The sequence below is a fragment of the Oryctolagus cuniculus genome, chromosome 3 (genome assembly GCF_964237555.1).
Source record: "Oryctolagus cuniculus chromosome 3, mOryCun1.1, whole genome shotgun sequence".
Classification (NCBI taxonomy): domain Eukaryota; kingdom Metazoa; phylum Chordata; class Mammalia; order Lagomorpha; family Leporidae; genus Oryctolagus; species Oryctolagus cuniculus.
Genome location: NC_091434.1, coordinates 27,495,155 through 27,520,514, shown reverse-complemented (window position 1 = coordinate 27,520,514; position 25,360 = coordinate 27,495,155). Strand labels below are relative to the sequence as shown.

The window sequence follows — 25,360 nt, the reverse complement described above, 5'->3', positions numbered from 1 at the left end:
TGCTGGCGCTGCAAGGCAGAGGATTAGCCAATGAGCCGCGGAGCCCTTAAGTATACTTTTAAATGTACTATACAGTTGTGCCCAACTCCCAGTAGCATTTTTTCATGATACTATTTTATATAATAGATCCACGATTTGGATTACAGTCTTTTTTACAATACAGAATTTTAATCACGTAAATTATAGCATGAAAACTACTTTTTTTTTTTTTTTTTTTGACAGGCAGAGTGGACAGTGAGAGAGAGAGACAGAGAGAAAGGTCTTCCTTTGCCGTTGGTTCACCCTCCAATGGCCGCCGCGGCTGGCGCGCTGCGGCCAGCGCACCGCGCTGATCCCATGGCAGGAGCCAGGAGCCAGGTGCTTTTCCTGGTCTCCCATGGGGTGCAGGGCCCAAGCACCTGGGCCGTCCTCCACTGCACTCCCGGGCCACAGCAGAGAGCTGGCCTGGAAGAGGGGCAACCGGGACAGAATCCGGCGCCCCGACCGGGACTAGAACCCGGTGTGCCGGCGCCGCTAGGCGGAGGATTAGCCTAGTGAGCCATGGCGCCGGCCATGAAAACTACTTTTAAGTGTATAATCTCTTGCAGACCATTTGTACTCTTGCCATTATTGAGGATATAACCACAAGTTTTTTATTCTATATGAATAAACCAAGATCATATTTCAGTGTTAATATTTCTGCACCATTCAATTAAATTACTATTCTTTTGCTAATCCACATAATCCTCTCCTCTTCTTTTAAACAGCACCAGAACTAATGCATTTCTTTCACAGTTTTTTTTAGTTTGTTTATGTATTTATTTCCATCTACTTGAAAGACAAAGAGAGAAGGGGGAGGCAGGGAATCCTCTGTCCTGTCATTCATGCCCAAAGTACTAACAAGAGCCAAGGCTGGGCCAAGTTAAGCTAGTTTCCTTCTGGGTCTCCATTCTGGGTGTCAAGGACCAAAGCAACTGATCCATCATCTCCTGCCTCCCAGGATGCATTAGCACGAAGCTGGATCAGAAATACAGTGGCTGGAAGTCAAATCAACAATCTCATATAGAATGTGGGCATCCCCGCTCCACCACAATGCTTGCCTCTACAATGAGTTATTATATCCAATGATTTCTGAGATATTTCTCCCCTATCCAGGACTGCTGTTCTTCTATCTCAATGAATTTTAACATCTGCTGGATTATCAAACACTCTTCACCATTCTTTTGAAGACTGTATAAATTCTCAAGCCCCAGTAATAAAACTTTGGATGAAAGTATTCAGTACCTCAAAGGAATATGATAATTATGACTTGCTAAAGCTGTCTGGGGGATCATTCCCCTACATCACATAAAATGGATACCCTCATGATTGACAGACTCCTATCTCTAAACACTAACAGTTACAGGAAGAGGAACCAGAGGACACAGTAACTGAAGCTGGGAAAATTTTTCTTTCTAATTTTTTTTTAATTCTTTTTTTTTCTCAGTTCCAACTGTTACATGTTGTTTTAGGGTAAAACATCAAACACTAACATGACTTTGCAAAATAGTTAGGAATTTAGCATCATCAGTGCCTAACAGTAATGGAGTCAAAGATCTACAGAGCTTTTGACACTTTATTTCCAGTCATGTAATATTAGATACCATGATAGCCATCATAAGTTTACAATGCTTTATTCTCACTACTACTTTTATTTTTTGTGTTTTTTTTTAATATGCCATGTGACTCTCATAGCAAAATATTAGTTATCAGAGCCAGCATTGTGGCACAGCAGGTTAAGTTGCCACCTACAATGTTAGCATTCTATATCATTGCTGTACTTCCAATCCAGTTCCTTGCTAAAGCACCTGGGAAAACAGCAGAAAATGGTTCCACAGGGCAAATCCAGATGGAGTTCTTGGCTACTAGCTTTGACCTAGCTGACACCTGGCTGTTTTGGCTATTGGGGGAGTGAACCAGTATATGGAAATCGCCTTCTCTCTCTCTATTACCCCCTCTCTCTCACTCTGCCTTTCAAATAGATAAACTATTTTTAATGCATCAGTAATTTTGCCTTCTCAACTTGGCCTCTGGGACTTGGGTTCCCACTCGACCATTAAAAAAATTCATAAAAATGAAACTAATATTTCATTTTGGAACTATATAGTAGGAAGACTCTCAGTGAGTTTCCAAATACCATTCCCCCTAAAAGTGAACTTTCAGACAATCCAAACTATCACTGAAATTTTGGATGCAGGCAGAGTTATGTAAAAGTGGGTAATATATGGAAATGATACTTACCAGTACCAATATAAAATGGCAGTAAGACCCAAGGCTTACAGATGAACATTAAAAGGCTTCCTTTCCCCTATTTTTTACACCTGAATTTCTTCTGCATCTAAGAATAGCTATTACAATCAGTCTACTGAAATAACCAAGAGTGACAATCAGCTGGTAACTTCAAAAGAGAATTCCACATTCCCTGATGCTTCATTTTCAAATGACTAGCAATGTATCTCTGGTTGAGATTAACCTTTGTAGCGACATTACTAACCATGAGAACAAAGACATTGAACTCTTCTACACTCTATCACCAGTATAGCTGCGGAATAAATAATTTTAGGCTTGGTGGTACTGAGTGAATCTCTGATTCCAGCTATCACAACTTTTGGGTACAGTTTGTGCTGAAAACAAGAATGTGGATAAGTGAATAAGATGGAAAATCTAATTAATAGTATTATTTTCTATATATGTGAATGGAGGAAACAACTCCAAGAGGGTGGTTTTGAATTAGAATTATGGAAAATCTAAACATGGACAGAATTACTTTTTTATGAAACATGAAGAAAAAGCAAAAGGAAATAGAGTACCAGCACTCTGGTGCTGCAAGAAACCTGAAAGAACAGAGTAACCTCGTAGGTTTACAGATGAGGAACTGAATCCCAGAGAGATGAAGGTCATGAACCACGTTTGTACATAGTAAATAGTAGCACAGCTGGGGTTTAGTCTTCTGACCCTAAATCCTCTGCAACAACGAAACTGTGAGGGAGTATTTTGCTGCTAGTAATTTCAATGTGCACAGAAGAGATTAAAAGTGTAGGATGAACTAGAAATGACACTACTCCTACATAAATTCATATTTATGCATTTACTATTAACTGGCAAGATGGCTGATTTAGTCATCAATTATTTACCTTCATATTCGCAATTAATACTGAGTGCAAACATACAGAATAATCTTGTATTATAGGCCACTTATTATTACATTTTTCTACTAAACTAATTATTTGCCATTGGAAACGAAAGCAGAATCTTAAATCCACGGGACTGGGGAGCCATGGCAACAATCCACTGGGTCTATGGAGAAATTTCTCCAAAGTAGTATTTTACTGAGTCATGTAGCATTCTCTACTGCTTGTTCTCATGGGAACTATATTTTCCCCTAGAAGTTTCAGGTAAGTGAATGTTATACAGAGACTGCAAAGTTATATAACATTGAATATCTGCATATTCTAAAGAGTTCATATGTATATAATTTGGATATATATACCAACTATATACTATTTCTCTTCATCAATTTGGAAGCTCATGCCACCCATCTGGGATATTTGGATTGTGTGCCCAGCTCCCAGTTTGGCCTGGCCCAGTCCCTGAGGCTGTTGCAAGCAAGTGGACAGTGAATCAGTGTCTGTCTCTCTCTCCACAGCTGTCTGTCTCTCACTCTGCTTTTCATATAATAATTCAAACAAAAATATATTTTGTTCTATGTTCTAAATAAAAGCATTTTTCCATGATTTTAAGCAAAGAAAAGTGTTACATTGCACCTAAATGCATATTTTATATTGTTGTCCTAAAAGATGAGCACAAATATCTTTTTAATGACTTACATCCTACATCCTTAACACTAAACAAAATCTACACACTTTCCAAATTACCCAGTAATTTTTACTGCAAATATTTATCTATTTTAAATAATATATGAACACTAGTTGATTAATCAAGATAAAAAATTTTCAAATTATTCTTTTTGTTCTTAATGGCTTATCTACTTGAACAGGAAGAAGTACAAAACGCTCTCACAAAAATCACAGAGCTTTTCAAAAATTGAAGAATCTTAACCTTCTTCTCATTTTCTCATTTGCCTTTGCTTAGAAATTCTCTTTAATATAAATTTTTTAAATAAACACACACAGGATGCTTGATGTACGGCAACTCTAACAGACACTACCTATGTTTTCACATAGTATATAGTAGTCAAAAAATAGGCAAACAAAAATAGATGAAAGCAAATAGTTCAGAAAATTAAAGAGATATGATGAGATCAATGTGCATGGACAGGGTTACATTTGATTGGCTCCTTACAAAAGGGCTCTCTGAGAGATGATATTTAAGGTAAGTACAAAACTGACAGGAAAAACAATGCATGTGAGATCAGAAAAGAACATTTCCAGGAAGATAAAAGAGCTATTACAAAGGTCTTTGAGTGGGAGCAGAAAGACTGCCCAATAGCTGGAACAGTGTGGCCAAAGAAGGCAAGATGCTCTCAGAAAGATGGGCCAAATCAAATCCGACAGGATTTTGCTATTTTACAAACAGGTATAAATTTTGACTTTCACTCTAAATGCACTGATTTAAGCACTGCAGGTTAGGACACTATGTAATTTGTTGTAAAATTTCAATCCTCGTGGCAGTTTTATAAAGGTTACAGGGAGTATGGATGGGAAAAGCAAAGAAGCAATGGCTTGGAGCACAGGGCTAGAAGTAAAGATGGAGACAAGCACATACATTTCATGAATGCTTTTGGAAAAAAACGATGAATGCAAATAATAGCTTGTGCAGTAGTAGGTGAGGGAAACAGAAAGCAAAGGTAAGCCCTTGACATTTGGTTTAAGAAACTTTCTGAATGGACAGCAGTGTCATATTTGGCAGTGGAAGAGTCTGGGAAATAATGCATTGGTACAAGGGAGAAGGGAGTTAATAATTCCATTTTGATAATGTATATTTTGAGATCCACATTTCCTATCAAAGTGAAAGTGTCACATAGGCACTTGCATATTTAAATCTGGAGCAGCAGGGCATAGACCGGGTTCAAAAAATATTTTTGGAAGTCATAGGCACATACAGAGCCTTTAAAACCATGGGACTGGTAAGATCATCTAAGTTATGTATGTTGGTAGAAAAAGTACATATTAAACATTTCAATATATAAAATTAAAAAAGCATAATAAAAAGGATCCATAAAGGAAGAGAGATTGTCTATTTAGTATTTTACTTTGAAAATTTTTAATGATACAATTAAAAGTAAAGAAAATAATGTACATCTATTCCATATACATTTACATATGTCACATAGTCAAAAGGATATGCATAAATATATATTTCATAAGTGTTAATATACAAGGTAAAGCAATTCTTTGGACAGAATAAATTAACACATACAAGGGTAACTCAAAACTTCATGGGAAATGGATTTAAATAATTTAATTTTTGTGCAAAAACTTTTTGGGGTCCACACATAGTTTTTCATGACATACAAATTCCATGAACTTGTGAGGGCTCTTCCTAGATGTAAACACTCATAAGCAAAGGCTAAAACATTTCATAAGTACCGGATACTCATGTTTTGGAGGCTGTCTGCACCACTTTGACCAGACTTTCTCTCTGGCAGCCTCACGCCTGGTACCTCTGTGGTTGCCCGCTGTCTCATTGCTTCCTGCCGCTGCAATTCCATTCCAACACCTCTTCCTGATGCATGCTCTCTACCAAACCATTTTTTATTAACCTCTTGGAAATTACACCCCTCTTTTTCAGCTCTCTCTAAATGTGGTACTCAAAATCACCTCCATGCCCACTTCTGTGTGATCAAATCCATCAGCAGTTTTCACAGGATGGAGGCCCCTTCTTTTATCACAGCACTAGTCAGGCTGAAAAGGACCAAAGTAGGCCGAGGCATTGTAGGCTTATGGGGCACACTCTGTGGTCCACAGAGACTCTTACTATGTATTGAGGGAGTCCAAAGTAAGAGGAATTACCTGAGGAGGCATGTATTTTCCACCAACAAGAATTTTTGCTGATCTATTAAAAACTACACCATATTCCAATTATTTAAATCTGAACATTGAACATTGTTAGCAACAATATTCAATCTTGCAGTTTCAATTTTGTAGTGGGTGAAACTAACAACCACAGATCAGGGAGATGGTGGGATGAGAGAAGGACTGAGGTAACAGCAAGGAGTACCCTGAAGAGGAGGAAACCTACCCTTCCCTCACAACCACGCTTGGGCTCTACTATCTGGTCATAGCAACCGATAGAGTTGGATGTATCATAAGGCTGCATGAAGAACACACTTCACATCCCCTCACCTGCCTAGTTTCTTTGCAAGGCCCTGAAGTTATTTTTACATTATAATTTTATGCTTGTATTGATAAAGTAGCCTTCCCTCAAGCTCAGGTTGAACAGGCCTCAAGCTCTTAAAAGGTGATTATCTCTCCAGAACCAAGATAAAGAGCTTCTGTATCTGAATGCTTTAGCTTAGTTGCCATGAGGTTTAAGTGGACTATAGATATGTGATGGCTTTCACCTTTTCAGAATATTATTATGCATTTCTTAAAGAAATAACATAGCAGTTATTTTCCTTACACCAAAAGAGGAGCGAAAAAACATAATCAGACTGTAAGTTTTAAATCAGCAGAAATTTGTAAGTCAGGCAGTAAAAAAGCACCAGGATTGGACTTAGAATGCAAAATTTTGGGACCCTAGTTTATAGAAGAAGGCCCAGGGACAAACATTGTAATGTAGTAGATAAAACTGCCATTTATGATGCCCGCATCCCATTTGGGCACCAGTTAGATCCAGGTTGCTCCACTTCCAATCCAGCTTCCAGCTAATGGCCTGAGAAAAGCAGTGAAGATTTCTGAAGTGCTTGGGCCCCTCTACCCACATGGGAGACCAGGAAAAAAGTTCCAGGTTCCTGGAAAGAAATTGTTTTTATAAGCCTAAGAAAATTTTCCATAACATTTTGGAGGTTTTAAGTTTTTTTCCCACAAAACTAACATGTACAGTACTAATAAATAAAGTCTTCATTCTTGAAGAGTTCATTTCATGAAAGTAATTTCATATTGCATAATTCTCAGAAGGAAATGCTTAAAAAGAGTTGTAAGAGGTGATACTACCTAGGAAAAAATTAGGAACATCTTTTGCTGTCTACCTTGACTAAAGATGTGCAATTCTAGGCAATTTTGGGGGGGCGCATATTTACATTTAGCATCATAATACTTTTGTTGAGGAAACACTATGTGCCAGATAAGAAGAAAGGTGCAGAAATGAATTAAGACATATTTCTCAGGGCAATTGTTTGGGTTCACAGTAAGTCGCAGGTCGGGATTCCTGCACTGTACATAAAAGGGCCTGGGTCTGAGTTCTGGCTCCAGTCCTGATTCCAGCTTCTTGCAAATGCACATCCTGGAAGGTACCAGCGATGGCTCAAGTTCCTACAACTCAAGTGAGAGGCAAAGACTGAGTTCCCAGTTCCTGCCTTTAGCCTCTCCCAGTCCTAACCAGTTGTGGGCGTTTGGGGAGTGAATCAGCAGATGAGTGATCTCTGCCTACCTGCCTATCTCTCTCTGTCTCTCAATCTGACATTCAAAGAAATAAAAAAAAAAAATATTTTAAAAATAAAAACATTCTCCTTATCTTAGTTTCAGTGACACAGATGATGGAATATCAAGAATCGATTTTCTAGTACAGCAACTTCTTTGAATCACTATTTTGCATGCTGTGATAGAAAAATAAATGATAATTAGGAACCTATTAGCTACATATGCTGCAGTTACATTCAATTTCCTCCTGGAATGTGTAACCTCAGGCAACTAGCAATGACTCCTAGACAAGTGTATCATAAAATACATTGTTATTTTTAATATTTCCTCACAAAATTTGGACTAAAATATATTTACTTATCATTTAAAAACCTTTTACATATTCAACTTTCTTTGAAAGCATCCACTTTCTGTCTATATAACACGCTAGCCAGCAACTTTCACATTTCCATTTTTCAGCAAGTTCTTCTAAAGATTTATTTATTTATTCACTCATGCCAGGAATCCCCATGGATACTCAAGTCCCTTTTAAATATCATGACATAATATTTGCATATAGTCTGTGTATTTTAAATCACTATTGGATTACTTATAATACCTAATATAATATAAATGCTGTGTACATCACTTCTATGTAGTGTATAACATATTCCTGTATATCTGTCAGTAGCCATGAAGGAAAAAGCTGAGCATGTCTTAGAAAAACAAGAACTGGAACAAAATTGACTTGAGGGGCTGCAGGGGCTTGCAGAGAACTGAGCTGGAGACATCACGTGTGTGCCCAGCTGACTACAACTTTCTGGGGAAAACAGCCCCCTCCGGGGAGGTCTGCGTCTAAACAAAGTCCTTTTCCCATGAGCAGATAAAACAGATCATAGCCATCTGTACTTGCTCCCCCAGGATGAAACCGTACACAGGTGACTATGACCTGCCAGTGCCCTTGGGAGTTGGGCAAGGAGATGGTGAAGGATTCAGTCTGGCAGCTGCATGCTGACACTGTGTGGAGAAGCTCCTGGAAGTGGACAAGGAATTGGGCTTGGGGCTGGGTTGAACTGTCATTTCTCTTCTGAAAAACAAAAATGCTATGGAAAATCTAGAGTACATCAAAACATTCATGGAAAAGTGGAATTAAAATTTGTTTATTTCAGTGCAAAATTTTTAAATGCAGGCAACAGTTTTTTCATAATATGCATAATGTGCATTTCCTCAAACTTTTTGTTATAATGTATTGTTTGGGAAACGATGACAAAAAATAAAGTCTGTACATGTTAATACAGGCAGGGCTTTCTTTCTTTTTTTTTTTTTTTTCTTTCAAATGTTTTTGGTCCATGGAAGCAGAACCACAGTTAAGCGGAGACAATTGTATTCAATTGTATGTGTATACTATCATTTATTTATCCATTCGTCTATCAATAGATATGTAGACTGCTGTCAGCTTTTACTATTGTGACTAATGCTGCTATGTAAAGATTATTTTTTAAGATCTAAAACCTAGTAGAGCAGGCAAAATTCTAAAATGAGCACGAGACTCCTATGCCCTTTGTACATGTCCCACACAATCCCCTCTCTCTGAGTAAAAGTAGAACTTGAATATGATGAACTGTAATTCCATGATTGTATTACTTTATGTGGTAGGGGAATTTTGCAGATATAATTAAAATATTTATCAGTTGGTTTTGAGTCAATAAAAATGGAGATTGCACAGAATGGACCCCACCAAATCAGGTGAGTCCCTGTAAAAGGACAGAGAAATTTAAAAACACATGCAGAAAGAGAGAGGAGAGAGAGATCTATCCTGATTTCTGTGAAGAAACAAAGCACCATGTTTTCAATTGCTTATGGAAGGGATTATGAGACAAGGATCTTTGGGTGGCCTCTAATTCCTGGGAACCATCCCTAGAAAACAGCATGCAAGAAAATAAGGACTTCAATTCTGCACCCTCAAAGAGTGAAATTCTACAGATAACCAATGAGTTGAAGAAAACTGAAAGCTTCATACCTAATAAGAGAGAGAACAATTTGTGCAGACACCTAGACTTAGCCTAGTGAAGGTCTGAGCAGAGAAATCAGCCAATCTGTACCCAGACTTCTGTGCAAATAGAAGTCTTGTAGTTTAAATAAGAAATCTGTGCTTTCAGCTGCTAAGTGTATGGTAATTTGTTAGACAGCACTTGCAAATTACTACATCTAGTTTTAAATTTTGTGTAGAAATACTTCTTGATTTTCCTTCTTTTTCTTTAAATGGCAGCTACACTTTAATGCTATGGCACAGGACAGCAGAACCCTCATCCCAGTGCCACAAGGCCTGATAACCAGCATGACATTACAAGTTTCTGCATTAACAATAGATCAGGGAGATGAACACAGGTGAAAAAAGCCTGGGTGCCCAGCAGCTCATGCCCAGTGATCTCTGTGTTATCTGCCTGTCAGCATCCAGTACAAGTTGAGTTGGGAGTGGAAAGGGAGCCAGACTCAAGGCAGGAGCCCAGGATAGGGTATGGAAGATGACTCAGGTGAGGCTGTCAGGGAGGGAAACCCACAAGCTGATGGCAAGGGTGCTGGGTTTGGCTTCACTCAGCTAGAAGACACTCTTCACCACAGAAAGCTCTGGACTCCAGGCCACAGAAAGTGAATGAGTTATTCACCACTATCCTGGTGGCAATGATCTCATTGCCTCAGGTCACTGTGCTTGCTGTAAGGAGACAGGACAATTCTTTGATTTTTAAGTGAAGTATTGGGAGGTAAGCCTTCCCTAATTGTTGAAGACGTAGTAGCTTTCTATTGGCATCTGGTCAGCCACTGTCTATCTGAAGAATTCCACCCTGAACATACCAGCCAGGATTTCTTCTGTCTCCCTGTCCAGATATGGGTAGACCAAGGCCATGTAGTCATTTCAGGCAGTAACACTACCCAGAGCTAAGTTACCCCTCCACATGCTGGATCTGAACTCTTTTTGGGAGGGAGCTGGAAACATGTTACAGCTCCTGGTGTTGTTGGGCACCAGAGATCATGCCTGTTCACACACATGCACCCTGAGATGCAATAACCTGCGATGGAAACTCGCACCACAGGGATGGTATCAGCAACTCACCCTTGAACACACTGTAGTTCTCAGACCCTTGGGCTCTCAGGCAGTATGTGTTGGTGAGTTTGGCCAAGCAGCTAGCTTCACTTTTGTTCTTGAATGGCATCTTGGACTGCCACAAGGCCAAGTAATTACACCTCCACATGCGGCACCAGTCTCTTCTCTATTCTCTCTAAGATTTATTTATTTTCTTGAGAGGCAGAGTGTGTGTGTGTGTGTGTGTGTGTGAGAGAGAGAGAGAGAGAGAGAGAGAGAGAGAGAGAGAGAGAGACATCTTCCGTCTACTGATTCACTCTGCAAAGGACCACAGCTGGGCCAGGAACCAGGAACTTCATCTAGGTCTCCTGTGTGAATATCAGGGTCCCAAGTACTTGGGCCGTTATCTGTTGCCTTCCCAGGATGCATTAGCAGGGTGCTGTATCAAAAGTAGAGCAACTGTGACAAACTGACACTCAGATATGGAATGCCAGTATCACAAGCAGTGGCTTACCCTGCTGTGCCACAACACCACGCCTTCCATACTTTCTTAAACACAGGCTACCAACCATAAATACAACATCTCTATTAACCAAAAATCCCCTCGGGGAACATCAAACATGAAATATGTAATATGCTTAAGAGCTAATGATATTTCTTCAACTTCTCACTTGTTACAAAAATAACTGGGCCTATATACAGGCAGTTCTGATGTTTGTTCAGATCAATCTTCCCTACTCTTTGCTGTTATTGTTGCTATTTGTATGTGTGCCTGATTCTGGTAGCAGGTTGCATATCTGTATGTTCTTACTGGTTATGAGTTTGGAACAGAGTCATGATTGTTTCTACTAGACCTACAGTGAGAATAACTCAGCTATAAGTTATGCTGTGACAGTTTCTGAACTTAAAAAAAAATCCTTTTATTTTTTCATACTATTTCTCAGTATCTGATGTTATCAGTAATAGAATCATGTGTGTTTAAGTGAGATAATTTTATAAGAATACAACTTAATTGCTGTTATTACTGCTTATTTCTTTAAAAATTATCATTGACTATTCTCTGCCTTGAAAGCAGTTTGCTATGCAAAATAGCTGGATACAAGGTAAAGTCTTTGTGTCCTCAAGTGATTCTGGTAAATCAGATAAACCTACAGATAAATTCCACTTCAGTTGAAAATCAGAAGAATGGAGATAACTTATGAACTACCTTCCAAGTCTACACTTCATATAACATTTTACTAACTCATTGAGACAGAAAATGTACTATGATTAGAAATTTGGGGAGCAGGTGCACAGTGACTCCTATTGTTGATTTAACAATTGACACTCTTATTTCTGACGTCAGTAATCACCTGAGGCCCTTCATGAGCTGCCAAGGCTATGGAAGCCTCTTGAGTCCACAAACTCTCAGTATTTAGACAAGGCCATAGTCAAAGTGGAAGTTCTCTCCTCCCTTCAGAGAAAGGTATCTCCTTCTGTGATGGCCCCTTCTTTCTGCTGGGATCTCACTCAAAGAGATCTTTCATTTAGGTCATTTTTTTTGCCATAGTGTCTTGGCTTTCCATGTAGGACCTCTGTCCTTAATGTGCTGTACTTTGCAAATTAACAGTAAAACTACTACCAAAAGAGTACTCTATACTTTGTGTGTCTTTGTGGGTGCAGTCTTTTGAAATCTTTACTTATTATATACTAAGTTGATCTTCTGTATATAAAGATAATTGAAAATGAATCATGATGAAGAATGGGATGGGAGAGGGAGTGGGAGATGGATGGTTGCGGGTGGGAGGGAGGTTATCAGGGGGAAGCTGCTATAATTCAAAAGTTGTACTTTCAAAATTTATATTTATTAAATAAAAGTTAAAAAAATAAAATAGAAAACAAAAATGTGTACTCAAAATTTTTTTTAAAAAAGTGAAAAAGAAAAATAAATAGAAAATCTTGAAAATAAGTTGGACACAATGACAAATTAATTATGACAAAATGATAATTCTAATAGTCATAAGAAAACAGTGAAATAAGATTCATTATGAGCTGAAAGAATAAAACCTAAACCAATATGGTTGTAAATCTAAAATAAAGGCAATATAAAGTAATCTTTAGGTAAAATAAAACTAATTCATTAGAATCCTATACTCAAACAAGTGTGTGAAATTATGTAAGCGGAGAGGCAGATACCACAGAGTAATGTGGACATTTAAGAACTGGTGATTAGTGCTTAAAATGCTAAGCTATTGAGTAAATGTTAAAGTCTTTACTTTGCCATATTTCAAATATGTACATCTCTTTAAAGATTTGTAAAATTGTCTTGTATAATAAAACTATGTCGTAGAAGACAATAGAAAAAAAGAAATTTGGTAAAATGTTGGGGAACTTTTTTGCAGATAATGTAATACTAAGAAGGGATAGGATTCAAAGATAAAGTAGAGATACCTTTTGACAAAAAGACATAAGGATTGGCAAAGGATCACCGCAAATATGAGTTTTTGGTAAATTTTTTCCTTGTGTTTTTAAACTATCACTTGCTCCATATTTGTGGTATACACTCCTTGTACTTTCTATACTGAAGAACGAATGGATCCATGACTAACTCAAGTTCTCACATCTGAAAACATCCTAGCATGGAGTTTAGATGGAGGGCATCTCAGGAGACTGCAGCACCACAAGCACTCTCTGCAATGCACGTATTGAAATGCACATAACTAATGTGCTCACTTTATTATTTCAGTTCTCTTTGTGAATGAGAAAATTTTCATTTCCCCTGATGTCTGCAGTCACACACAGTGATAAAAGTGCTTTGTTAACACCCTGCCCACATAAAACAATCCTCCTGAACTGACTTTATCCCTTTACCCTTCCCCCTCATTCCTTGAAATGATCCTCTCGTTAGAGTGTTGGGCAGAATATCATTAAAAACACAAAATAAAGGCATAATATTTTAAGTGGTAGTGACACTTCTCTGTTGCTAATACTTCTGGAATAAACAAATGTGTGGTAACCAATCCCATAAACTTTCACTGTAAAATTAAGTATTAGTGTCTTAAGTATCTGGACTACTATGGAAAAGACATGAATTGCATTGATGATCATAGTGATTAGGAATAATGTGTCTTTCTCATTCAATGTTAGTTTTTTTTTTCTTTTACTTGTTGATAACTAGGAAGTTTGTATTTGTTTTTTGTTGCCTTAATCATGATATCCTGAAATAATGTAGAGACAAATAATCATTCTTACAACTACCAACCCACTTCCAGATAATGAGTATTTCTGCTTTACAGCAAGAGAAGGTACATGTGCATGCTTCCTTATTAGACAATCAGGAAACATAAAAGAGCAACATTTCTGTAGCAAAGAAATACTGTAACTGGAATAGCAATCTGTCTCCCAGAGAACAAAGGCACTGCCATAAGGAGTCCAAGGGCTTGCTCTTTGCCAACGTTCCCCCAAGTCTACAGACATGTTTAGAAAGAATGCCTACACCTCCTATTCAGAATTAACGGGAGCTCTTCCAGGCTTTGAAAGGTAATATTGGGGTTATGTTAGAGCCAAGTATTTTATTTCTTTGTTCTGCATTTGATTTCCTATTGTCATACAAATCGTTTAATTTCTTTAAGCATTTTAAAGTAATTTCTTTAAATCGATCTTTAAGTAATTTAAGTGCTTTAAGCTGTAATGTATAAAATAGCTTTAGATGTAAGGAATAGACGTGAGGTGTGAGGGTAAATTGTTATCAACTGCTAGCTATTTAAAACATTTACCGTGAAGTCATTGAATATTCACTATAAGCTATTTTAAGGCTCCCAAATATGCATTTAAGAATGATTTTCAGCAATTTTCATAATATACCAAAAACTGATGTTTCTTTTGCCTTATACACAAGATCCTTGCTCACAGTAGCTGAAATGTGAAAGTCGCTGAATTCCTCTATTTGTAACAAAAATACTTTCCTTCAGTAATCATGAAAGCACTGAGATTTAGTAAAATGCCCATCCCACTTAAGAAAATATAATCACAGAACAACATAATCTTAAATTGATATGTTTTCTTCCTTCCCTTACTTTTCCCCAATCCGTTCCCCCAAGGACTTTCATTTTATTTTGTTCATCAGTTCCTCTTTATTTTCATGGTTAACTTTTACAACAGCTGGAATTCCGTTAGCATTTAAATTACTATTACCTATTACAATTGTTATAATGTTATTCTTATATTACATGCTTATCAACTACATAAATGCTATGATGTCGAAATATTACAAAACTACCCAGATTTAAAAAATCTGATTTGGGACAGAGAATCAGACAGTTTCAGATTTTACCCTTAACACTTAGAAAACCTGTGTTCTCAGTTTCCTTATATGTAAAATAGGAATAAAACCCAACAGGATTATGGTTAATGTTTAAAAGTTACTTCAAATGTAGCTTTTCTAAAAAAAGTATATACCATTCCCTTCTCCAAATCCGTTACTTATCCAAAAATCCAATTTCAGTAAGGGGCAAAATCATCTAGGTTTCCAAATTAGAATCCAAAAACGATTAATTTCTCCCATTGGCCCAATTTAAATATACAGTACCCCAGATCTGGTAATATCCTCCTGGTAACATCTTAAAAGTTCCATTACTTCCCACTTCTACTGCCAACTCCTGAGTCCAGGCTACAGCTCTATTTCACACAAACTTCCCTCTACACTCTTAATTGGTCTCCCTGCCTCACTAGTCTTGCTCTTTTCACATTCATTCCCCTTTATGAAGCCATCGTTTCAAAAAATTCCTATATGATTGTATCACTTCCCATTTAAAACTTTTGAAAGATTTCCCTTTGCTCTCAGAATAGAAACAAAATCCCTAAAGTGCCTCACAGAGCACCCTTTGATCTGATGCTCCATTTCTCTTCAGCTTACCTCTTGCATTCTCTGTTTCACAGTAAGTTCCCCAGACGCCACAAGCTATCCCACAGGTGTGATCCTTCGCCTGGAAGGCTCTTGCCTCTGCTTTGTATGACCAAATCTTACAATCAGGTTTCAAGTACATCTTCTTCAAAAAGCTTTTTGTAATGCCAAATTTGGCCAAAATCATTTTCCATTCTCAACAAATAATATTTAAATCACATAATAACAGTTGTTCTTCTGTAATAGAGTACAAGAATGGATGGGAGAGAAGCTGATAAAGAACAAGAGAGAAGAGGGGAAATCAATACTTTTGAGACTGTGATGTTTATAAAGAAAGATGGACAGTTACCTTTTTTCATTCATTCTTTCACCTCAAGAAGCAAATGTCCCAAAAAGACAAATGTTTGCCCTGATTTGTGGTAACTAACATAAACAGCACAAAAAGTGTAATGCGTATGAAGTAATTGACATTTTGAAATTTGATTATTGTTTACAGGTCTTGTCTGTACTCTTGAGGTACAGTGGTTTTTCCACTTACTACTTGCTTAATTCTTTACTTGGTGGAGGGTTAAGCTTGTGATTATAAAATAAACTGAAAGCATGTCACTGCAAAAATTAAAAGAAAAAATAAGAAAGGAAGGAGGATGGAGGGTGGGAGCAAGGGCTGGAGGGAGGATAGAATGGGAAGTTTCACTATGCTCTTAAATAGGTATATATGACATAAATGAAATTTGTTCACCTTATATAATTTTTTTTCAAAAGGGAGATGAGTGTAACCTTGTCCTCATCTCAGAATCAGTGAGTTTCCCACAGTATTAAGAACACAGTCCATTATGTAACCCACATAATTTGAGGGAGAAGGAAAATACAGTATAGTGCCCAAGAAATTTGGAAAGTGAGAATAAGAAAATTGCATTTTTTTTGACAGACAGAGTTAGACAGTGAGATAGAGACAGAGAAAGGTCTTCCTTCCGTTGGTTCACCCCCAAAATGGCTGCTACGGCCGGCGCTGTGCCAATCCAAAGCCAGGAGCCAGGTGCTTTTTCCTGGTCTCCCATGTGGGTGCAGGGGCCCAAGCACTTGGGCCATCCTCTACTGCCTTCTCGGGCCACAGCAGAGAGCTGGACTGGAAGAGGAGCAACCGGGACAGAATCCGGCGCCCCAACCAGTACTAGAACCTGGGCTGCCGGTGCCGCAGGCAAATTGCATTTATAACAGCCTGTCCCCTCTCTGTATCAGAAAACGATACCTACCATGCTTATCCTGGACCAGATGTGGACCACGAAGGTTAGGAAGAAGAGATCTAGGGCCATTTTAAGTCTTCTTTCAGAAGACAACTTGGGATGGAGAAGGACTTTCATTGGGATGACTCCGGGGGCACTGCATCACCAGCAAAACAGTGCATAGAAGGACTGGACAACCCAGAGAGAAGTATGCATACTGAGGCTCTTCTTCTGGAGGCGAACCTAGTGACAGGAATGTCTGAAGAACTCATAATAAAACACTGGCTTCTTGCATCAGGTGTCAGGCCATCTGCAAGGAAGAATTTCTCTTGCTTTCCATTTCCCTACCTCTCAAATGCAAGTGTTACAAGTTGTAAGCAAGCTCTGGAGGCAAAACAAGGAAGAAACACAAGCCAACATAATCCCTTTTTGGAAGACAGTGACTGCCAAACAGTGGCCTTAACTGGCAAGAGAGCAAGATGCTCTACCTTTGAATGTAGAGGAAAGCATTGGTTAGAATCTTGGAATAGACATTCTTACGTAAAATGACTGTAAAATTGCCTATTTTCTTAAATTGGAAGAAAACTCAAGCTTTGTGTCCAAGTTCCTATCCATGGCCTAGAGCCAAGTATTCCCACCAAATAAATAATAAGGAGGCAATGAGAGGAAACAATTGTATTTCATTAGGCAATACTTCATGCTTTACATCATTCATCAGACTTCAACACCCATTTCAATATTCATCACTACAGTGAGTCACTGTGTTAGCAGTATTAGAAGTAGGGGTTTGGTATGGGCAGAAACTATAAAATGGACTTGCAAAAAGGGTCTTGAACACCACATTGGATTAAGTTCTCTACATACTGTCAAGAAGAATCTTACCTGTACAACTTGTGAACTTTTTTTTTGTCTCAGATATACCTATTATAAGTAGCACTTAGAATCTACCTTAGTGTTTTAACACAGTTTGATTTTTCTCTTCTATGAAAAAGGCATATTATTCATATTAAGAGGATGTATTTATGATTGCTTCTCTATAGATTTATATTTACATGACAATAAATTTGAAATGAGATTAAATACCCATATTTACTAACTATATTTACTAACTATAATATTTACTAACTATAGTCTCATTCTAGCTTTCCTCTTTTTCCTACAGGTCTTCTCAAGTCTTTGAAAAAGGAAATTCAGCATCTCAGATGGAATCAACTGAGTAGTTTAACTGTAAAAATTCCAGGTCAGAATGTATAAAGAACATAATTAAAATATTTTAAGGGGACACTGGTTTGGGAATCAAATTGTGTATGATATGATTTCAGTTATTCACAGTACTCATAGGCAAGTTAGTTAACTACTCCAAAAGTTGGTGGTGTAATATTAAAAAAAAAAGCAACAAAAAGAGGATTGCTGTACTACCTCATGGACTTATTGTGAAGAATAAATGAGATAAATTACATAATTGTTGAGCAGTTTCAGTAACACAGCTGATGTAAATGCTCACATGTATACACTGAAGACTAATTTAATAGTAGAACTAACTGAATAATATGCCTGTTTCATCCTCCATTTTGGGGAAAAATGGAATTTTGTGTATTTTTTGCATCCAAACCAGGAAGCTAGTTATTAAACATAATAGTACTACCCATTTAACTTGCAAAATAGTAAAATAAAAAGTCTAATAATATTGTACTCCTTCAGCAACAAAACAGTTGGCTTAGAATAAGAAAAAAAAATCTTAAGGAATTTCTGTTACCACAGGAATAAATAAGTCCATGACTTCATGACTTTTTTAAAGGTGTGTGTGCATGTATACTCAAATCGATGATATTTAGCATATTGTAAATGTTATCTGAAATTTTTGAAGCATAAAAATGACCTATAAAATACTTTGGGTCTATCTGACTCGTCATTTGGAGAAAAGTCATGATTGTCATTTTAGTAGCTAAAAACAGATCGGTGTCTGTTGTTAAAATGTAGTATAATAAAAGAGAAAAAATGAAAATAGTAGGAAAATATAAATTCATATTTTACAGTCCTGAGATTTTATGGCCACAGTAACACATGATATTAAGTTCAACAACTGTGGGAGAAAATAAAGAATTGATAACATAATAGTAATTCATATATGGCAAAAAAAAAAAAAAACTTAGAGGAAACCAAGTAAATTCAACCAAATAAGCAACCAAATGCCATAAGTAGGCTAAAGCAGGAATCCAAGTAGAAAAATGATATAAAAATCAATCTTGTACAATCACAGGGGCTAAAGGTTTAATTTAAAAGGAAATAGTGTCCACTGTGGTCTGATTACCATGTGTCAGCAGACCCCACCTGGTGGGTACCCTCTCTTTAACATTGTCCTTCAGCAGTTGTAGCCAGTAATGAGCATTCAGCTGGAGGTGACTTCAGATATCTCGCTGACCCCTCTATGCCTTTCCCAGACATGATAACTAAGACTTGGTGAAGTTATAATCACTACCTATATTACCAATAGGCACCAGATGCAATAAGAAGAGAAAAAACATTTCCCTGCAGGAGAAAACAGGGTCAAAGAAGTCTTTACTAAGGAGGGGGTATCCCAGATGGATTTAGAAGAATAAATCATTTCTCAGAATAAAAGGGGATTTCAGGTCAAAAGGAAAACAACAACAAAATAGAAAACCATTATATATAAAGGCCTGGTACACAACAGAGAAAAGTGTATCTACCACATTGCTAATGGTCAGGTATAAATGAAGTATATGGGCATTAACAGTGTAAGTGGTGTTTAAAATATGAATGTACTAGGTATGTGCATGCCATTGCTAAATAATGTTTACTCTGTCCTGAAGTTGATGAGGAATCCAGAAACTTTTCACAAAAGGAAACTAACAATAACAGGCTTGTGGATTAGAAAGGAACCATAAGGGCTGTTTGAAGGATGGACAAAAGGGAAGAATGTGAATATTTTAGAAGGCAGGTTCCTCCTTTCAGGGTCCTGCTGAAACAATCCTCTAGGCCTCCTGACCTGGACCATAGCCTTCATTCCCTTTTTTCTTCTTTATACTTAAGATTCCATTTTGTATGCATTTGTTATACTTACCTACATATTTCTAGTTCCATGATGAAAATGAGATTCATCAGAAGAAAGATTGAGTTTCATAATAACCCTCCACACCGAGAGAGAGAGAGAGAGAGAAAACTCATACAATCATCACTGAAACATTCATTCAAATAGTACATAAGGCTACGTTTTCTGTGTGATTCCTAAGGGAATAATGCTATGCTGTATCCTATGACAGTGAGACCAATGTTTAAAAAATATATTGTATAGACAACTGACTTTAGTCAAAACCTATATATGAATGCATGTTACATATTTGTCTGCATATATCTATGTCTGAATACGTATTTCTACCTTTGTATGCAAATCTATAGAAGACAAGGTAAAGAGCAGATAGATATGTTGGAATGTGGTGTTTACCTCTGTAAACTAGACAACAAAATAACAATGTGTAGAGAGACTGCCATTTGGAACAAGATTTGACAGGTCAGCAGAATCTGGCCATGATGTGATTTGGTATAGACAAGAAAGAGGGAAGAGGGAATAATATAAACAAAGGTGTTGAGACAAAAATTTGGTAATAGTTATTAATAACAAATGTCCTTATTTTTCCTAATTTTTTTTAAAAATGATCACTATTAACTCTGTTTTTCTGAATTCAGATTCAATTAGGGGGCATGAATGTTGTAACTGGCCAATGTGTTTGAATAAATCTAATTTAAAATAGAGTCTATTTCCATTACAATCATCTTTTAAAATTATGTGTGTATGTGGTTTCTCCTTCCCTGACATGATAAAATATAGTTCATTCAGTCATCTAGAGGGTTATACTATTCCTCCTGCTAGACAAAACATGAAAGGATAGTTTCTCACTAGAAGAGATACAAACAATTATTTAGTGACTACAATCAAAGAGATGGCCGGACTGCACCTCCCAGGACATTTCTTCACAGCTGAAGACTATCTGGTATGGATAGAAAATTATGCAAACTTGGTGAATTATTTTTCCCTTTGTAAGTTAAGGGATTTAGATTGTGTGTCTAAATATTTGGCAATCAAAAAGCAAATTCAAAAATAAATTTCACGGATACAATCCAATAGAAATAAAGGCAATTTTATTTTCTGATTATTTAGCATAATATCATTTATGAGAATCAGTTTGATGTGATATATTCCAAGGCATTAATCAACTATTGCATAAATGTCCAAATAATATCTGGATTCTCCTTTACTATTCAATAGCCGGTTTCTATGATAGTTTGTATATAATTCTCTTAATTCAGTGTCAAATCTGCACTCAGAAAGCAGCTAGAAATATCTGGCAAGATGTGAGAAAGAGAGAGGAAGTGGAAACTGTGAAAATGTCTATAACGACTTGAACAGATTACACATCATTAATATCCCTCTGGGATGTCAAGTTCAAAATGAGTGGAAGTATTCATTGCTCATCAGTGAAGGTCAGGGAAGGAAATAGTCACTTCCTAAAAACTATTACCCAACTCCATAGATCTAGGATTAATTTACAGAATTTAATGCTTAGTTTAAACAGGAATGTGCTTGTTCTCAGTGAAGTGATGATGAAGTTGTCTGTAGCAATCATAGGTCTGAGCTGGAATTATTTAATAAGTAGTCTGGTTGGAAGCAATTGGTCTCCAAGGAATGTTAGGTAATTTTCTCTCAATCTGAGTTAAATATCACACCACAAAAAGAACCCTAATGACTAGTCACAGAGTGACTGCAGAACAGTCCTCTCTCTTACCTTATTAAAAGTCACAAAGGAATATAGGATTTAAACTAGCCACAATTATTCATTTGATTGGGTCTTAAAAGACTCATACTCTAGGACGTGGAGCAACAGAAGAGCATTTAAAGTCTCTGTTTGGCTCTGACTTGTGTCATAAATGCCTCCAACATAATATATAGATAGATTAAGAGGGATTTCAGGAAAATATAGTGACTTCATGGTTTTCCAGTGCTACTCAACAAACCATAGCCTCTAAAGATTTACCTAGGAAAAGCAAAATGATCTTGATTTAATAGGGAGAATAAGCAGTAAATAAAGAGGAAAAATATATACATGTCACTTTTCAGGAGACTGAGCACGAATGAGATGATCTGGAATATCACATACTGGGATCTCAGATTTGCTGCTAACATACCATGACCTCAGTGATGTGATATAGCCTAAAATTACAATCTGATCATCTTAAGGTATGCACTAGAAAGAACTTACTACCCTTGAGTTTTATTCAAGAAGGAAGCTATTCTAAAGAAGGAGCAAGTCGCTTTAGTGTTTTTTGATTCTCAACTCACCCCTGCCCCTATTCATGGCTATAGGACCCATGGAGGAAAAATCTGAACAAGTGGATGTGCAGATGAATCAAAATTTTTTGAAAAGAAAATCTAGTCTCCCCTTGGCAGTTACTGAGTTCTGCTACATTCATCTTCATTTACAAGAGGGTACTCAGGTTAAATATAGCAAAGGGCCATTCTGCCACAGGCATTTTGTTTCAACAGAAAAGGCTGTGGTCTGAGATTCAGAAACTTTGTCATAGTTGCATTCCAGTGATTTTAAAATGTGCATATATATTTTAAAATATATATGTATATAAAAAATATATATTAAAAACATTTATATATATATATAATGAAAAACTCATTGAAAGTCTACATGACTCTCATTTAAGAATCAAGACATATTAATACTGTTTAAAAAAAAGGTAAGGGAAAATGTCCAAAAACCCACCCAAAAATATTAGCATGTGAACTAACTTTGGAAAGCTGAACAGTAAAAGTGTATACAGGGAGGCAGACAGTTGGTGCAGCAGCTCAGATACTGTTTGGGACACCTGCATTCCATGTCACAGAGCCTGTGTTTGAGTGTCCCACTTCACACCACATTCAAGATTCCTGCTAATGTACACCTTGGATGGCAGCAGGTAATGACTTAAGTAGTTGGGTCCCTGCCACCCATGTGAGAGATTTAGACTGAGATCCAGAAATGCTTGCCTTTGCAGGAATTTTGGGAGTAAATCAGCTTATTGGAGCTCAATCCGTGTCTGTTTTTACCCCCACTACGCCTCTCAAATAAAATTTTTAAGAGTAAAAAATTTTTTAAATAAGAGTGCAAGCAGTGAAAACAAATTGAACCAAATGTGATTATTTTGAATTTTAGAATCAGTGTAGAAACAAAGATAGTATTTAGTATATTTTATGTCATCTATTGAATTACATAGATAAAAATATAAAGGTAAAGGTAAAAAGAATTTTCCAAAGTCAAAAGCTCATGAGCGGATACAGCTGGGATCAGTTTCAGGTTCCCTAATTCCAGTTAAATATTCTTTTCACTTGACTGCAATGGGTAGTCAGAATGGGAAACAATGCATATGAATTTGTAGTAGAATATGCTGTAGTTTCATTAATTACATTGTCTTCAAAATCTCTATAATCCTCAATGATTATTAATAATAAGCACACCTGAAGTTCTGAGATATTTCAACATGCTTATGGAATATTTAACATCTATCCAACATGAACTATCATTAAATATGTAATTCTTCACTAAATTAATATATTACATTGCCATGATATGTCAAAACAAAGGTTGATCACTTAATATTGCAGTATTTGGCTTGCATATAAGGATTTTCCTTAGAAATAAAATGTTAAAAGCTAATCAGCAGTCATGCACAGGGTGAGAATTTACAATACAGAGTTGTTGGGGGCCGGCACTGTGGTGCAACGGTTTCACACCTGGCCTGAAGTGCTGGCATCCCATATAGGTTCCGGTTCAAGACCCGGCTGCTCCACTCTGATCCAGCTCTCTGCTGTGGCCTGGGAAAGCAGTAGAAGATGGCCCAAGTCCTTGGGCTCCTGCACCCACGTGGGAGACCTAGAAGCTCCTGGCTCCTGGCTTTGGATCAGCGCAGCTCCAGCTGTTGTGGCCAATTGGGGAGTGAACCATTGATCAGATGGAAGACCTCTCTCTCTGCCTCTCCTCTCTCTGTGTAACTCTTTCAAAGAAATAAATAAATCTTTAAAAAAAAGAATAAAGAGTTGTAGACCCTCTCCTTCAGCAAAACAAATTATATAGTGAAAATCATTAAAGAAAAAACAAACAAAACTCTCAGTCTAAAGTGCTGGATACTGTCTATAAACATAGAACAAATGGAGAAAAAGGCATTCAAGAAAATCTGCTAAATCCTGACTATGGAATTTTTTTTTTTTTTTTTTTTTTTGACAGGCAGAGTGGACAGTGAGAGAGAGACAGAGAGAAAGGTCTTCCTTTGCCGTTGGTTCACCCTCCAATGGCCGCCGCTGCAGCCGGCGCACCGCGCTGATCCTGGCAGGAGCCATGAGCCAGGTGCTTTTCCTGGTCTCCCATGGGGTGCAGGGCCCAAGCACCTGGGCCATCCTCCACTGCACTCCCTGGCCATAGCAGAGAGCTGGCCTGGAAGAGGGGCAACCGGGACAGAATCCGGCGCCCCAACCGGGACTAGAACCCGGTGTGCCGGCGCCGCAAGGTGGAGGATTAGCCTATTGAGCCACGGCGCCGGCTATGACTATGGAATTTGAGCTACAAATGGCTGGGGCGGGCCGGCGCCGCGGCTCACTAGGCTAATCCTCCGCCTAGCGGCGCCGGCACACCGGGTTCTAGTCCCGGTCGGGGCGCCGGATTCTGTCCCGGTTGCCCCTCTTCCAGGCCAGCCCTCTGCTGTGGCCAGGGAGTGCAGTGGAGGATGGCCCAGGTGCTTGGGCCCTGCACCCCATGGGAGACCAGGAAAAGCACCTGGCTCCTGGCTCCTGCCATCGGATCAGCGCGGTGCGCCGGCCGCAGCGCGCCGGCCGCGGCGGCCATTGGAGGGTGAACCAACGGCAAAGGAAGACCTTTCTCTGTCTCTCTCTCTCACTATCCACTCTGCCTGTCAAAAAAAAAAAAAAAAAAAAAAAAAAAAAATGGCTGGGGCTGCTATTTTACCCGAGGAGGATCAGGCTGCGGGCATTTCTCATCCTCCCAGGTCTCAGATGCAGAGGTTCTCCTTCAGTCAGGCAAAGCCCAGAGGATCACATCTCTCACTTCCTCAAAGATCCCAGTGACACACAGCAGCTTTACCCAACAAGTTGCAGGATAATAAAACTGGGGCCTGTATAGCTCTCCATGTTCCAACCTCCAGGGCATGGCAAGCTGAGACAAGGGACTGGTAGCCCCCTTCATTGTACACTGACAGGGGAGGAGGTCTCCAGGAAAAGCAGTCCCTGCCCTCGGCTCCAGTACAAGCGGCCCAGGAATTCTACAGACAGAAAAACACGCCATGATGGTAAAGAGATCTATAATTCTGCCTTTGGGATGAGAATGCAGAACTCCATAATTAAAAACAGTGGAGATCTTTGTAGACAGAAATGAAAAAGAGGATGGTATCTCTCATTTTAAACAATACAAAAGCAGAGCCAGAAATTTAGAACACAAAAGAGGGTTTGGCACTGTGGCATAGCAGGTAAAGCTGCCACTTGCAGTGCTGGCATCCCATATGAGCACCAGTTACAGTCCAGGCTGCCCCACTTCCGATCCAGCTCTCTGCTATGGCCTGAGAA

General features: G+C 38.1%; 1 protein-coding gene and 1 pseudogene across 7 annotated transcripts in view; both read right to left on the bottom strand.

The window, feature by feature from the left end:
• ERBB4 (erb-b2 receptor tyrosine kinase 4) overlaps nucleotides 1-25,360 on the bottom strand; it is a 1,263,146-nt gene that overhangs the window by 726,585 nt on the left and 511,201 nt on the right. The window lies entirely within an intron of this gene.
• On the bottom strand, nucleotides 1,449-23,980 carry LOC127491699 (eukaryotic translation initiation factor 6 pseudogene; annotated as a pseudogene).